The sequence below is a fragment of the Rhinolophus sinicus genome, linkage group LG04, assembly GCF_036562045.2.
Source record: "Rhinolophus sinicus isolate RSC01 linkage group LG04, ASM3656204v1, whole genome shotgun sequence".
Lineage (NCBI taxonomy): Eukaryota > Metazoa > Chordata > Mammalia > Chiroptera > Rhinolophidae > Rhinolophus > Rhinolophus sinicus.
Genome location: NC_133754.1, coordinates 129,686,564 through 129,702,754, shown reverse-complemented (window position 1 = coordinate 129,702,754; position 16,191 = coordinate 129,686,564). Strand labels below are relative to the sequence as shown.

General features: G+C 37.2%; 1 protein-coding gene across 6 annotated transcripts in view; it reads right to left on the bottom strand.

The window, feature by feature from the left end:
* Positions 1-16,191, bottom strand: part of NFIB (nuclear factor I B) — a 416,044-nt gene that overhangs the window by 399,096 nt on the left and 757 nt on the right. The window lies entirely within an intron of this gene.

The following is a 16,191-nucleotide window of genomic DNA, read 5'->3' as shown; positions in this document are numbered from 1 at the left end:
AGCAGCCGAGCTGTGGAGAGACAGGATTTACAGACAATTGCATGCAACGACAGTCCAGTGCAGGCCCCAGCACATAGCCTGTAAACAATTCTTTTTATGCCAAATGGCTGGACCTGGGAAATTGCAAGGAAAATAGCTAACCACCAGGAGGTGAGGGTTGGGATCTTCTTATTTTTTTAAGCAGTACATCATTTGGGATCTATGACCATGACTTTTAGGTGTTCCCAGCTTGTGGGCTTTCTGGGAGTATATTAGATTTAGGAGTTTAATTCTGTTTTCATCTCTCCTCGATCATAAAAACAAAGGCACTGACCAATCACTCGTTTCTCTACGAGGGAAAGAAATGGTGTGTCTCCTTTATCTCAAAAAAAGGCTTGGCCCTTTCTAAAACATTAATCACCCTATCCTTTACACATTTAAGCTCCTTGGCATTGCGCGGGAAATTATCTGTTCCACCCTTGAATCAAGCAAAAGCAAGTCCATATGCCTGGTCCTTAATCTCTCTTAGTTTTCTTCTAATTAGATGCAATCTTTTTCCAATACTCTAATTAATACTTGCACATTAAATATTAGGCCTTGTAAGAAAAAAAAAATCATCTGTAATATAGTTGCATTGAGCCAAACAGGCTTTTCAAGCCCTTGCCCTTAATCTTTCTTTCAATTTTCTGCCATTTAGAAACAATTTTTTCCCCAACACTCTAATGAATGCAAATGATATTCGTGATTAGTTAGTATTATGCTAATCCGAGCCTGGAATTTACCTAAATCTGCATGGTGTTGTCTGAGCACCAGATTGCCTTGGGTTTCTGAGGAAAATTACATTAGCCTGCCAGATGTACAAAACATGATAGAGTAGAAATCTGAGCAAATAATCAAGATTACATTAGTTTTGTTTCTTAATGAACAACTGTTGGCATTAGGGATTACAGACAAATTACAGTTTTCCTCTCTGAGCTCAAGCAGCTAAGCAGCTGTTGTGAAGGTCCCCTTTTCCTGACTACCCCTAAATAGATTGGGAGACACTAGGGCAGGGGGAAAGCATCTAAAATTTCACATAATTTAATTTGTTCCATTACAAAGTAATCATCACTCCGAGACCCACAGCTAACCTCCAAATTTCCCCCCACCCACCTCTCTCTGGAATGCGTGAGCAACTCAAGTGAGTATCTGGGGCAGAAATTCAATGTGTTTTTCTTCTCTCCTGGCTTGGAGGGTGGTGGGTTACATGTCTCCAAGGCGTACCTGCGTTCTGTACCCTTTGGGCCACTTGCCAAAAGGGTGCCTGCCTAATTCCTGCTACTTGGGTGACACAGATGGAATGCTGCTGATAAGGATTATGTAGGTAACACAGTACATCTGGCTGCAGTCTAATAGGCTGGGTAAACCAGAAACTTGCAGGACAGCAGCCATCTGAGCTTAGAGCCTTGTCCTGTGTTATTTGATCTATGTCTGTGAAGTTTCATTATAATGAAATCCTTGTCTTGCAGTGGATATGTGGAGTGTGGCATGGTGATGATGGTGGTGGAGGCAGTAGTGGTGTGTAGACTGGGGTGTTTTAATAGCCCATGGCCCTGTTCCTGGATAGTTTTCCTTTACATTAGTCAGCAAACTAGCAGGGCTTTCGTGAGGATTTTTCTGCTTAATTTAAGTGCCCTCGCTTACGGTATGATACCTTTTTCTATGCTCTCTCTTGCCACTGGGCCTTTGCACATACGGACCCATTGGTAGATATTAATCTTCTCCCCTCTTACTTGCATCTAGAAAAACTACACAACCTCCAAGATAGATTAGGTGACTCTTTTATACAGCTTCACAATGGCCAATATCTCACCAACAAAGGACTTGTCACATTGCAGTCTGCACTAGATGTAAACTCCATGAAGAAGGGAATGAAGTTGGCCTCGTTCACACAGCATTTTTTGTAAATGCTCTATGAAAATTTGGTGACAGAATGAGTAGATTTATGCAGTTGCAAATGTAGTGTTAATAGGAAGGAAAAGGTCATATATCATTGTAAAGATGGATGTTCTAAATGATAAGACATTAATAACAAAGTCATTACCAGAATGTTTATGTTTTGTATAAAGGCTAAGGACCTGTCAATCCATGGCCCTGTGTTTTGGGGCAAATAATGAAGGACAGGTGTTTATGTTTCAGACATGCAGTTCTAGCTGGCTGAGCACAGACGCCTTGAGAAGAGAACTCTTCTCCCTGCCTCCCGTATCCTCCTCTATGATCATTCCCCACCAATTTAGAGGCCTATTGCTGGTAAGCTCAGCACCACCCATTATGCGATCTATAGTCTCGCTCCCCCGGCTCTCACCATGACCCAGTATACAGTGGTGGGATCAGGGGTGAATAGGTGGGATAAAAGGAATAGAGTAGATATGAGAAAGGGGAAAAGGAAGGAGGTGTCTATTAGAAGTTCACCTTCAATCCTAACCCTCAACCACCACTACTTCTGTCTTGCAGTTTCTGGGCTTAGGCGAGCCATGATAAGAAACCCAAGAGGGAAAGATCAAGAGAAGGAAAGACCAAGTCATAGATGAAGGAAAGCTGCAGGAGTACTCCCCCTCTTCCTTGCCAATAATAGGAAAACAAAAGACCAAAGGGGTGAGGAAGAGGGAGAAGAAAATGTTATCTAATGGCCCGCTTCTACCCTCTTTGTGTGCTCCAGGGACCTCAGGCTGTATGGACAATTTTGAACTCCCCTGTGTGTATTAGAGCAATGGGGTCTAATCTCAGTCCCTTGGAGATGGGGAGCCCTTCTCCCTGCTGAGAAAGGGGCTGTTGGAAGGAGGAAGGGCCCTTCTTCTGGAATAGGAAGGTACTATGCTCCTGCCCCTGGTTGCCTGGAGCCATTATTGCACCTGGCACACCCTGGGTGAAGTCATCTTTGGTGGGTTCTTTAATGACCTACTGCCCATGTTACAGAGTTTCTAATGGCTGGCTTGAGTGACCTTTTAGAGCACAACTCATTTGTCAGTTGTGTTTGTGTGTGCGTGTGTGTGTGTGCTTGAGATGCTTCTGTGAAAAGCAGGATTGACTTTATAAATTTATATATTTATTATTTCACATATCACTATTACATATTTATATAATTTATACACTGTGGGTACAAAATACTAACGATGGGCTGAGAAACTGGAACTTAAGGAAAGCTCAATCTCATTCAACAAGTCTTACATAATGACCCCCTGAACAAGGGGGCTGGGGGTTGGGAGGAGACGTGGAGACAGGAAATGGAACGCTAAGTCAGATCTGATCTGTTCTTCAGAAATTTGCCATGGAGTTCAGGGAAAGAATTAAGTGACATTAGTAGTACATTGACGAAAATGGACAGCGGCTCAGAATCTAGGAGAGACCACTTTGTCAGAACAAATCATAAGTGAAGTTTTTCTGGATCTCGATTGGGCTAATTATTCAGCTGACCCTAAAGTCCCTGACCTGACCACTAAGAATCATTTCCCTAACATGTAGCTTCTGATTTTTTTCTTTTTTTTTTTTTTAGCAGGGGTAGGGAGGAGCTGTTTTTGTTTTTTAACCTTATTTTTTGTTTTTCCTTATTTGTAGACCTTATTTATTTTAAAACGTTTTATTGTAAAGCATCGTGATTACATTTTATTTGCAGTTAACAGTTAATATTAACACGAGAACTTGCTATATCCTGGGTAAAGTGCTTCTCATGTATATTAATTCATTTAAGCCTCACAAAGCAGATCCCACTACTATCCCCATATATAACATTTGAGGAAACTGAGCACAGAGAGGTTAAGTCATTTGTCTAACTTTATCCAGCTGATTGAAAGCTTATTTGGTATTTGAACCCAGGAAGTCTGGACTTACAAGCCCAGACTGTAAACCATGATGCTATTCTGGCTCTCAACACAATCTAAAACACCCTCCAAAAGCTATTTTTTATATCCTATACTCACTTCCATTTTAATTTTAGCTGCCCTTTAGTTCTCTATTTTATAAACATTATAAAATGCAGATTGGTGAGAATATGAAGATTCCATATTCTAAAGAAAATAGTTATAATTTTTAATTTTTCTCTGCTCCACATGAGTATACATAAAGTGCAATTGGATATGACTTTACATAGTACCTAAGCTTTAATTTGACTAAAAATTTCAGGGGGAAAAACTCTTTGGGAAAATACCAATTCTATTCACCTTATTTGATTTTTACCAAAAGACCATTTCTTTATGTTTCCAGTGGGCAATTAAATACTAAGGGCTCTACATATTATTTTTTACCACTCAAATTCTTCAATCTCATTCTATCATCTTCTTTGCAAACTAAGGGCATGTCCTAGTAGGTGCCATTTCTCTGATGAAGATAAAAATTCAACATATGCTGTAAACACGGACCCAGCCCAATGAACACTGCCCACTTTGCATTCTTCCTGTTCTTTGTCCAAGGGCAGACTGGACCAATGCTTTTATCCTTAGAGTAGCTCAGAGGAAAAAACACCTCAATGGAATGTTCTAGAATGGGGCCACTGACCAAGACCACAGTCCCCCAAATAATCACTCTTTTCCAATGAGTGAAATTCCTTTAAAAGGTGGGGCTCAATTAATAAAAGACCCCTAAACACAAGAACCTGAAGCACTTCTATTTAGACACTGAATTCAACTTCAACAGAGAACTTTCACATTCACTCAGTATTTTTCAAACCACTAGTGGATCAAGATATCAATTTAGACAGCACCATCATTTAAAAGGGTGAAATAGAATAAAAGAAAAACTATTAAAATAACATTTAAGAGTATAAATTGTTTTATGAATATTTAATTTTCAGTCTATGTTTTTATGTGCGCATGTGCTATGTTGATGGTAGGCCTCAATAAGTTAAAAACCACTGCATTTTATTTGCTTCTCACAGCAATTCAAAGAAGTATGCAGGACTCAGAGGTTAAATGGCTTGCTTACACTTACAGAACAGTTTAGAGACATCCATCTAAGTTCTTTTGATTCTCAATGTAATTGTCATTCCACAGCCCCCATTGATTCAGGACAAGAAAATGAAGCAAAACAAAAGAAAGCAATAACACCCTGTCAACCCAGCAGTGGATGATGCCTCTGAGATAACACGGCAAAGAAAGATTCAGAGGTCTCCCATCCTTTTTGAAACTCACAGAAGTAGATTCAAGAAAGGTATCCAAGAACTTCCAGTTATGAGACAAATAAGTTCTGGGGATCTAATGTACAGCATGGTGACTACAGTTAGCCATACTGTACTATATACTATATACTTGAAATTTGTTAGAAGAATAAATCTTAAATGTTCTTGCCACATGCACACACACACAAAAGGTAATTACATGTGTGTAAGGTGATGGAATATTAAATAACCTTATTGTGGTAATCATTTCATAATGTATACATGTATCAAATCATCACATCACACCTTAAACATAATGTTATCAATATATCTCAATAAAAGTGGAAGACTAATTAATACATGCATAAACAGGTATCCAAACACTATTTTTCAATATTTCTCAAAGCTTCTCAAAAATGGTAGGTTTAAACAGAATCAGTCTTTTAATTAAAATGTCAGGTTTCTTTGCTTTGACTAGAATTACATCAACTCCATTTGGTAACATGGATTGTAATGTGCTGTTCAGAAGTTCTTTGATAATTTTGGTTAATCGTGGAGTAGCGGAGGTGCAGACAACCTGACTCTTAATCATGGCACTGCCCGTCATTAGCTGTGCAAATTTGGACAAACTAGGTAAGCCCTCAGAGCCTCAGTTTCTTTTGCTATAAATGAGAGTTAAATCTACTTTTCAGTGTTGTTGCAAGAATTACACAAGGTAATATATACGAAGTCCCTAGCAGAGAACCTGGCATATATGAATGCTTATTATATGGTTGTGTCTGAAAAATGCAATACCTCACAGTTCTATCAATGCAACTTGTTCAGTTAATGATATCTTTCAAAATACAGGATGAGGTGGAAACATCACCAAGGAAATACTTTTCTGGACAATGCTGGGAACTGTTACCTTAGCAATCTCTAAATGCTGCCTATTTGCTTACAGATTAGGACGCTACTTTCCTATTCCTTGCCTGTGGAAACGGCATTGGCCAAAAACTTTTGAATGCTCAATAATTATTTGCTTTACCCATTGACAGTCCTATGGCCAAGAGTTTAGAGAATATTAATCAACATCTGAGCCATATTTCCTACACCCATGCTATTGTTTGGAATACCTTATTAGAGTCTAGGACAAAGCTAATCTGCCACAAGCAAATGTTTCCAAGGCATCTGATAAGAAAAGCACATGTGAGGGAGATAAAGTGAAGGAAAACATCCCAAACCGACAAATGTGGCGGGGCTGCTGGTTCTGAACTGATTGATTGATTTGTTAATTAATTTATGATGGCAGAACAATAATTACAAGCTACTGTTTGTCAGCCAAATAACTTGTGATGAAGTCAAAGGTTCACATCTGTGTGCATGTCCCAAGGATCAATGCATCAAATTAGCTGTTGGCTTTTTTCCCACTAAAAGCTAACATGTGTCATCAATATTCCAACATTTGTGTGTGTAAACTAATTGATTGAACATTCATGCTACATAAACATGTGGTTTGTATTATATGTGGTACCATTTATAAACATCTTTGATGCCAGAAAAATGAATAGACTCACATAAGATAATTAATATCTTATTGGAAAAATAAAATGGCAATTTAGTGTTATTCCTTCTACTTACGGATAAAAAAGCATTGCTGTCTCTTTAAAAGCCTTGGTCATTCTTGCATTGCACAGTATAGTAAGTCCTTACTTAATATCCTCCATAGGTTCTTGGAAACTGAATTTCAGCAAAACGACTTATAAAGAAACCAGTTTTACCATAGGCTAATTGATATAAACAAGAGTTACATACTTGTGGTATATTTCTAGTCACAAAAACATCACCAAATTTCTAAATAAAGTCCCTCAAACACTTCTAATATTCAACATTGAACTAAATGTGAGCTGTACATATACTGAAGAAAATTAATAAAAACAAATAAGATCATTCTTGTTCAACGTGCTTATTTCAGCTCAGGGTCATGGGTGGCCAGATCCTGTCCCAAAAGCTTAGCGTGCTAGGTGGGAACCCACACTGGAAAGGACACCTTTCCATCACAGGTCACATCACACACACCCACACTCTCTCAGAATGGGACAATTAGACACACCACTTCACCTCACATGCACATCTTTGGGATGTGGGGGGAAACCACAATACCCTGAGAAAACTCATTCAGACATGGGAAGAACATGCAAACTCCATATATAGTAGCCCAGCCAGGAATCAATTTCCTTTTTCCTCATCAACATTATAACAAAGCAATGTTTAACAAAATACCATTCAAGGACCTGCTGTATTCTACAATTCCACCCAAGACCAAACCTGAGAAAATTTTACAGAGAAGGTGGAAGAAGTTTGTGTGATGTTGTTAAGGTTTGTCAATAACTGCAAACTACCTGCAGTTCTAGAAAATCACAATGGTTATTTTCCTCTGCAATGAATGCTATAACATATATGGTGTTCTTAGTCCCATATCCTCCCACCTATATCTGCCCAATGTCCAAATTTGAGAAATCTTAAAGTTTATTTCCCTCTGCATAATTTCCACCAGATGAGCTCTCAATGTCAGCATTAAACCTTGAATCTTGGTAAGAACAGTTAAAGACCCCAGAAAGGTTAAGTGAAGACTGCTTATCTTGTCGTCACAGCTCACCCACTGCTCCTTCAAGCTAGAAGCTCTGTTTTGGAAGGGAGAACAGTGCTCCTGGTTGTAAAGGTGACTGGAGCATTGGGAGCAAAAGTAATGGTCCATAATCAAGTTTTTCTCCCACGTCTCTCTACTATCATTTCACATTAAAATATCCAAAAAGAAGCATGGAAGTAAAGCGAAGTAAACAAAAGCAGTTGCTATATCACTAGTTTCTGCTAGATGTGAAATAAACATCTTAGAAAGAAGGGTAGTATCTTGCTGAAAGGTCTCTACCAGTTAGTAGGGGACTCAAGAATACTCTCTCAAATTCACTTTACGACAGCATCAGGGACAAGGGGACAGGAATAGCAGTGGGTGACCTTCCAGGCTCTGAAGAGTTTGTAATACTGGAGCACTCCTAGTGCTGGCATGTACAAGCAAGGTTCTCAGTTTTCATTCTGACACTGACTTAGACAGGCTGAAACAGGGCCTAGTCCAAATAGATGATTTTTGTCACTTGATCTTCTCAAGATCATTTAGAAGCAGTTACTTCTTAACAAGTGCTTGGGTACTTCTTTCTCACTTTTCCGAAGAATCGTGTCCCTCCATAGTCTACCCATTTTATTTTAGGTTTTTGTTATTCTCAGCATGTTCCCCTGGGCCCTCATCCAAACAACGAATGTTAAAATGCAGTCCACAACCAAGGGCTTTCCCAACATTGCAATAAAAGGTAACACACATGGAAAAATAACTGAAACCTTAGAGTGGAAAAAGCATCAGACCTCTTCAATGAAACATTTCATTAAAAATGAGAAATTAAACAAAAACCTCACTTATTCCAAAGTCACCTTGCTTTGGTCATTTATCCCCCAAAATACATTAGCCTTTTTCAAATTCTCTAACTTATTAGATGCCTGCAAGATCTTAGTCCCTATAATGAAGGCAGAACTGAAAAATTAGGAGATGGTGGTTGCTGACCAAGATGGCTTATTCGTCTGCTACCTTACCCTAAGGTAATAACCCTGGGCCATCTGCTTGAAAGGAAATACAAATTTGCTGCTTTTGCTTCTGGTCCTTCCCATTCTCGCCCTCAGCTTTAAAACTTTGCTGCTAATTTCACTCTAACTCCGGCATGCTTCTAGCTCATTTAAGTTTTATCTTGAAAAGGGCAACGTGATGATTCATAACTTGGGCCACACATCAGGAGTCCCTCATCGTTAATCAACTCAGAACTTGAGCACCCATTGTAATCACTGTCTTCATTCGTATGGTGGAATTGCAACAGTCTTGATATAATTGAACAATTAATTATGAAGGACCTTTGATGTGCAAAATACTGTTTAGGGTTGGTAAGTAAGACCTGTTCCCCATCCTCTTGAGGCTTATAATTTTGGTTGCACACCTTAGCAACTAAATAACATAAGACAAATCTTATATCTATACATAGTAAATGTCATATAATAAAGTAAGTTCATTTCTACTGGAACATTTATACAGCCTACATGCCACATAAAAACATCAAAAATGCTAGGGTGTTTCAGTTCAAACAGTTACTGATGATACTGTTACCTCTAACAATCCTGAAAATAGGAGGGGAAAACTTTACTTACAGCATAATGTGCTGCCCATTATATTATGTGACAGCTAAATCTTTCCCATTATAATACAAGCTAAGTGTGAGTTAAAATAATCACTGAAGAATTTTTATGAGTCTTTTGAGGTACAAGTGAAAGAGGAAACTTATATCAACGAAAAATCATTGAGATGAACTGCAAGATGGTACAGATGACATTTCAGAAATTTTCCTCATTTCATGCCTTCCCAGTAAATGCACAAAAGGGGGTGGTGGGTTTATTATCACAGCTATTGCATGGGATGTTGGTGAACTAGTAGTGCATTGTTATCTAAAGGATTAATCCCTCTGAGTTTAGCAGAATGCGCAAGGAGCATCATATAACATTTTAGACAGCCAGCATTTTCTCTGTGCCTGGTGGAAATTTACCATTATCTCACGTTCCAGAACACTGGCAAAATTCTGGGAAGCTTTTCTGCACCCACGCATGTTTAACACCACCAGATAATAATATGGGTACCTTCGATTCGTTTTGCATTTTATAGTTTTCAAGTCCTTTATTATGTATTATCTCATTGGAGCCTCACAAGAGCCCCACGAGGTAAACAGATATCATCAAAACCTGAAAATGGAAACGCTTTGCTTGCCAATTTCTTTCCAAAAAATTTCCCCCAGATGGCTTATGACTATAGCGAGTCTAATTGTCTTGAGGAAAGATGAATGGAATCACATTTCCAAAGAATCCAGCCACCTCCAATCCCAGAGCTGTACAATTCTCAGATGCAGCTCGAGGGTGAGTGAACTGGCACATTGAACACACAAGGAGAGCTGGGCCCAGGGAAAGAGGTCACGCTTGAAGCTGGAGGGGGAGGCAGGTGCAGAACAGGCAGGAGCAAAACACCTGACCGCGGCCACAAATCATGTCGTAACCCAGGTTATTGGACGAAATACTCTGTCACTGGGCTCTAGGGGAGGAGCAGACAAACTTCAGACTTTGCAGGTTTTGGTGTTGCTGTATCAGTGGAGTTCACTTTAGCAAGTTGCTTATCCTGAGTCCATTGGTCTTGCCTGTAAAGTGGGGCTGGCTATTCCTAATTTACTGATACAAATGCCTCCTGAAGTACCTGGCAAACACCTGGCAAATAGGAAGCCCTCAATAATCATTGGTTTCTTTTACCCTTATAATCATAGTATTTAAAGTTTAAATTAAGCTAATGTATAAGAATAGACATTGACTCTCGCTAAACACAAAGAAATACTTCAGGAGGCTCTGCTTTAAAAAAAATTGCTATCATTTGAAATAGGAAATACTGAATTTTTAGGACTCATTTAATGTATGCAGTACACACACACAGACACAAAGTATATGAATTCAAAACATCAATGTGGTTATGAAAGCCTCAGAGAAAAAGCGACAGTTACATTCACTTCATCCACCCTGTATGTTTCTGGAGCACCTACTAAGTGCTCAGACTCGAACCTGTATAAATAGTCACAGCTTGTCTTAGCCCCCTTGGGTATATGTCGTGAACTTGGTATTTACACTGCATTCACCAGGTGCCTCACCAACTCCATCTCATTCATCCTCACGACAGGTTGGAGCGACGAGTAATGAGTATGATTATCTTTACTTTACAGCTGGTTCTCCCAGCCGTGAGAGGAGCAAATTCATTTGCCAGAGGTCACCAAATCTACATTTCCCAGGATTCAGCCCTGTGCTCATAAACATATCCATTATGTTATAACCTCAGAAAATGAACACAGTAGCGAGAAGTTAAAAGATAATTGCTTTGTGAATAAAGTCATTTTTAAGAGAGGTGCTGGGTTAAAATTTACGTTAGAAAGTGAGAAATGAAAATTGTTATTAAAGCTGTCCAATACATGATTTGCTAAATGTGCCCCATTATAAAACATGCTAAGTGTAAGTTGAAATAATAATAATTATTACAACTAACATTTATCAAGCACTTTTTATTCTCCTGGCTCTTTGCTGGCACTCAAAATGCGACAAAAATTTAAATGCTTAAAGTTAGTGAAATATATAGTTATCATATAGTTGCATATATTCCTTAACAGAACTTCTGCAAAGAATTTTTGCACTGAATGTGCATTACCCTGATTATTTTGCACATCGAAATGTAACCGAGGAATATAATTCTCTTTCACCGGCCTGGTATATTTTCACTGGTATATTTTCCTATATTGAAGTTTGTTTTCTCAGCCCCTCAGAATATATATTACAAATCACAGTACACAAAATGTCACAAAACAATCTCAGGAAATTATTTTTAAATGCCTAACGGTAGTGACTGACATCATTTAGCTATGTTCCAGAAATATGCTGTAGTTTCAATGACGTTGTGAGCATCAAATATCTCTCTTTGTTGACTAGTCTCTAAACTGGAAAATCAACACCAGCTTTCCCATAGATTGAAGAGATAACACTCCTTGAGAACATGACCCTTTGTGTCCAAAAAAGAACCGGAAAAGAGGATAGACAGGCACTTGTGTTTCCTTACTCTCTGGTTAAATTAATAACCATCTAATCACTATTTATTAAGATAGGATCCGAAGGACATTTGCCTTATCCAAAGCTTGTGTTGCATTTGTTATGCAAACACTTAAGTGAAAATAATGGAAAATGAAATAAAAATTATTCACAAACCAGAAGGTAGGAGAACATTAATGTATTGAACCATATACTCCATAAAGTTCATCTTTATTTAAATATGCTAAACTGGTATTACAAAGGAAAATACATCCCTAAAGTGTATAGGTATGGAAGATGTGTAACTAAAAGAAGTGCAATCTGACTATGACAAAATTTGAAATATTAAAAAAGTGTTAACATTATTTACAAAGGTTGAAATTATTTTTCCCTTAGACATCATCATCATTATGATTACTGTTGTTGTTTTATTACTCAGAACTGGTATTTAATAAATTATTAATCTTTATCCATATTATTCCCTGCACAGGAGATGGCTTAGGTAAGGGTAATGTTAACATTCACCTATGAGACTAAGAGAGTATTGAAAAGATGTACTAACTAACTTTGACAATGAGTTACAAATCTGCAAATGGAATACCTATGTATTTACTGACATTATAGAGAACACAGAAATCACTCAGAAGCCTTCGTTAGTATGACGAGTATCCCCCGCCTACAAACACTAGGAACTGAGTTTGACCCAGGATGGAGGGATAGCCTTGGTTGTCCCTGCACTTAGAACACTGCCTGGCATATAGTATTCTTGAAAAATATTTGTTGAATAAAACACAAATTTTATAGCTTCTAATTCTGGAAATAGATGCAATGTATAGACATAATATCTTCAGGAAACTAGTTGATGTGGTTATTATCTGTATAGTGTCTATCAGTTTCAATTACATTTCTACATTCAATTACACTTCTAAAAGAAATAAAATTTGAAATTAAATATAGAATTTTGATTTTTAGACATATCTTTGCATGGCTGGTAGATTACCATAGGAGTCTAAAGGTGTTCATTAGTATAGGCAGACTCATGTATATATTTTAATATATTAATTACACTGTTTAGCACTCATTTGCTTGTAGTAATGTAAAATACAGATAATAACATATACTAGTTCTAGCATTTCTAAGCAAATACATTAATTTTAGGATTTTCAGTTAAAAACAGTTCATTGTAAACCTAAGTTCACCTCAACTTCTCAAGGACTAGAGAACTACTTCCGTGAAAACAGTCTCTTCAATGTTGTTTTATCTATATTGTCATTTGTTGTCAAATCATTTAATTAAAATTTGTATTATTTGATTTTTAAAACAGTAAAATAGTGATGACTTCATCACCCTGCAAATATTGTCTTAAACCAAATGGTAAAATTATGTAAAGGTACCTGTTCAATATTTTAACACACCAACTTCTCAAAAAGTTATTTTCTTTTCAGAAAAATAAAAAGTACATTAAAATTGAGATTAATTCCTGTTCAACCAAGAATCACCTTTGTGCCTTAGATAATATATCTAGTTCAATTCTTATGTTTATATGCCTGTTTGCTTTGATTAGTATTTACAACACTATGAGAATTTCAAGTCTCTTAGACTGAAAATTTGTTTTTCAAATTAATTTTATAGATTAATACTTAAATAATTATGCTTCATGATTAAGGTAAATTTATAAATGTTCTGGTCTGGTTCTGATGGGATCAAAGGATTAGAGTTATGAAACTTAGAGGGAAAAAAAATGTCTGGTGCATACTTGCTACCCTGATGTTCCAAATAGCTAACAAAGAAATTCTAATAAGCCTCATGGAGAGCTTTAAAAAGCAATACAAAATAGAATGGAAAGTCCAAAAACTGTTTTTGTTAGTTTTATTTTCCAGTGGTTCAAAAGCAGACTATAGCATCATCAATATCCGTTAATGAAATACTGCTATTTACCAGAGACATCTTCAATACTTCCAAGTGGTATTTTTAAATAATGTGAAAGGACATCAAAGAACGCTAAATATAGCCAACCAACTGTAATTTAAACTGCTTACATGATCACGATTTTTCCCTAAAAGAAGTTACATGCAAAATAATCTAAAGAAGAAAAACACATGCATCATTCAAAAAAAACCTGCATGTATGTAGATGATATTTAACATACACACACATACACACACAGAGTTTACTCTTCTTGTACTTGTTTATTTTTAGCTGTCTCAATAAAATGTTTTTCCTCCCTCTGTTTTACTAAAACATGCCTATCTAGGAAGGAAAACAGATGTAGAATTGGACAACTACGTCTTGTTTGGGTTTTTTCCCTGTCAAGTAGAATTTATGATCATTGTCACACAATAAGAGAATCTAAGTGAAACAGACAATAAGTCAGGAAGCAATTGCCGGATACTTTAACACTGCAGCTTTGGAATTCAGGATTTGGTTACTAAAATTTCATTTGATTAAGCCAAATAAGGATACGATATCCTTTCTTACACAAAACCCCAGAGTAATTGTAAAAATAAAAGAAGCAGTGTCATGGTGAGAGAAGAATCACAATAAACTAGTTTGTAAGAACCTTAAAACACCTTTAAAAAATATTCCTTAAATCCAAAATAGGGAACTCATGGTAAAGCAGCCTCCATGCACTTTCCTCTCTCTTCTAATACATTACTGGTGATAAGCAATAATTCAGTTTATGTTTTCCACAAAGCATCTGTCCTTTCAAGTTTTCAATGATGCATTAAATATCAATCTCGTAGACACTTTCCCCAAATTAACAAAGTTTATTTAAACTGAATTGTCCTTAATAAGAAACTTACATACCATTCATGTAACCTAATGAAGATTAAATATAGACAATAATTTACACAATTTTTTTACTTAATATTTTACCTCTGAACCTCTCCTTGTACATACTCTGCATCCTCTCTGGCAGTAAAAGAACACAATTTTTAAAAATAAATAATCAGCTTATACAAATCTTTAACAATCGTATCCACGACACACTTCTCTTAGGAAGCTACGATCTCTGTACAGAACTAGAATGATGAAATTTAATGGTGAAATATTTACAGTGATGATTGCACTATACCCATGATAATCCCAATGTTTAAGTAAAAAAAAATTAGAGTAATACCTATGAATTTTCCGACAGTAAAATGTTTCATTTAGTAAAAGGGCTGATTTTAAAACTCACTTCTAGCAACATGCTAAAATGACAGTTAAGATGCACAGTAACTATAAGAATATCCCTTCCAAGTCTTGGTACAGTCACATGAAGCAAATCTTTTACATAAACATTTCCCAATATCTTTCTCTAAATAGTGTCAGTTATTTTAAGAGTTCATTGCACCCATATACACACACAGTGCTAACGTCTAATGGGAGATACAACCATTAAATGAAAATCTGCCACTGTAGAGAGTTTTATCACTTGTAAAATGTACTCCAACTGGAATAAAAAGATTGAGAGAGAGAAAGGAAGGGAAGCAGGCTTCTGTCTCTTTTTGAGGACCTGGCCTTTCTTTCTGAGACAGAGTACTTCAAACAGCAACAAGTAGCAGCAGCAGAGACATTTGCCTGCAGTTCACAGATCGCACATTAATGAGAAAGTGCACGCGAAGAACTGCCGTGTACAGTGCCGCCTCTCTGTACACTGGGCTCTCAGGAAGAGCCTAGAAACAACAGCATAACATCCTTTCGTGAAACTCAAACACATTAATAAGAAACCCTCTTGCCTAGCAGTGCCAAAAGCCAGGACTAATCGGAAGGAGCTCCCTTCTGTCAAGGACAGTGGGGATGGGGTTGACCACCAGGGCTGGCCATACCCTTCCCCACCTAGAATAAAGTGCCCATTGTTTCCTACTGTACTAATTGTGAGAAAATAGCCCTTTGCAGTAACCATAATAATTATCAAAGCAAGCAAGCAAAAGCAAGGCGTAAATGAAAAGGGGCATAAGGAAAGAGAGAGAAAGAAAAAGGAAGAAAAGGAGGAATGCAAAAAGAAAATAAACACTCAGATGAATTAACTCAAGAATGAATTTAATATTCATACTGGAATGGTTGCCTGCAGACGATTTCCCCATTCATGTCACGACTATTGTGTACAAGAGACCATTGTCCACACAACAGAAATCAGTACATTGACATTTTTCATGTAGCACTTTTTTATATGAAAGGTTTTCTTTCCAAAACTACGGCCTCTAATCCCAACGTTCTGATTTAAAAAGTTATGACTTCTCTCCTCCCAATATTACGTCTAAAATTGAATCACAGGATTCATCAATGTTCTGAATTTTTATGCTCTTTTTCCTCTTCCCCAAATTTGCAGCTGAACAAATATGGGGGGTAAAACAACAACAACAACAAAAAACCAGCAACAACAAACCCACACACATTTGCCCGAGCAAAGAAAAATAATGAAC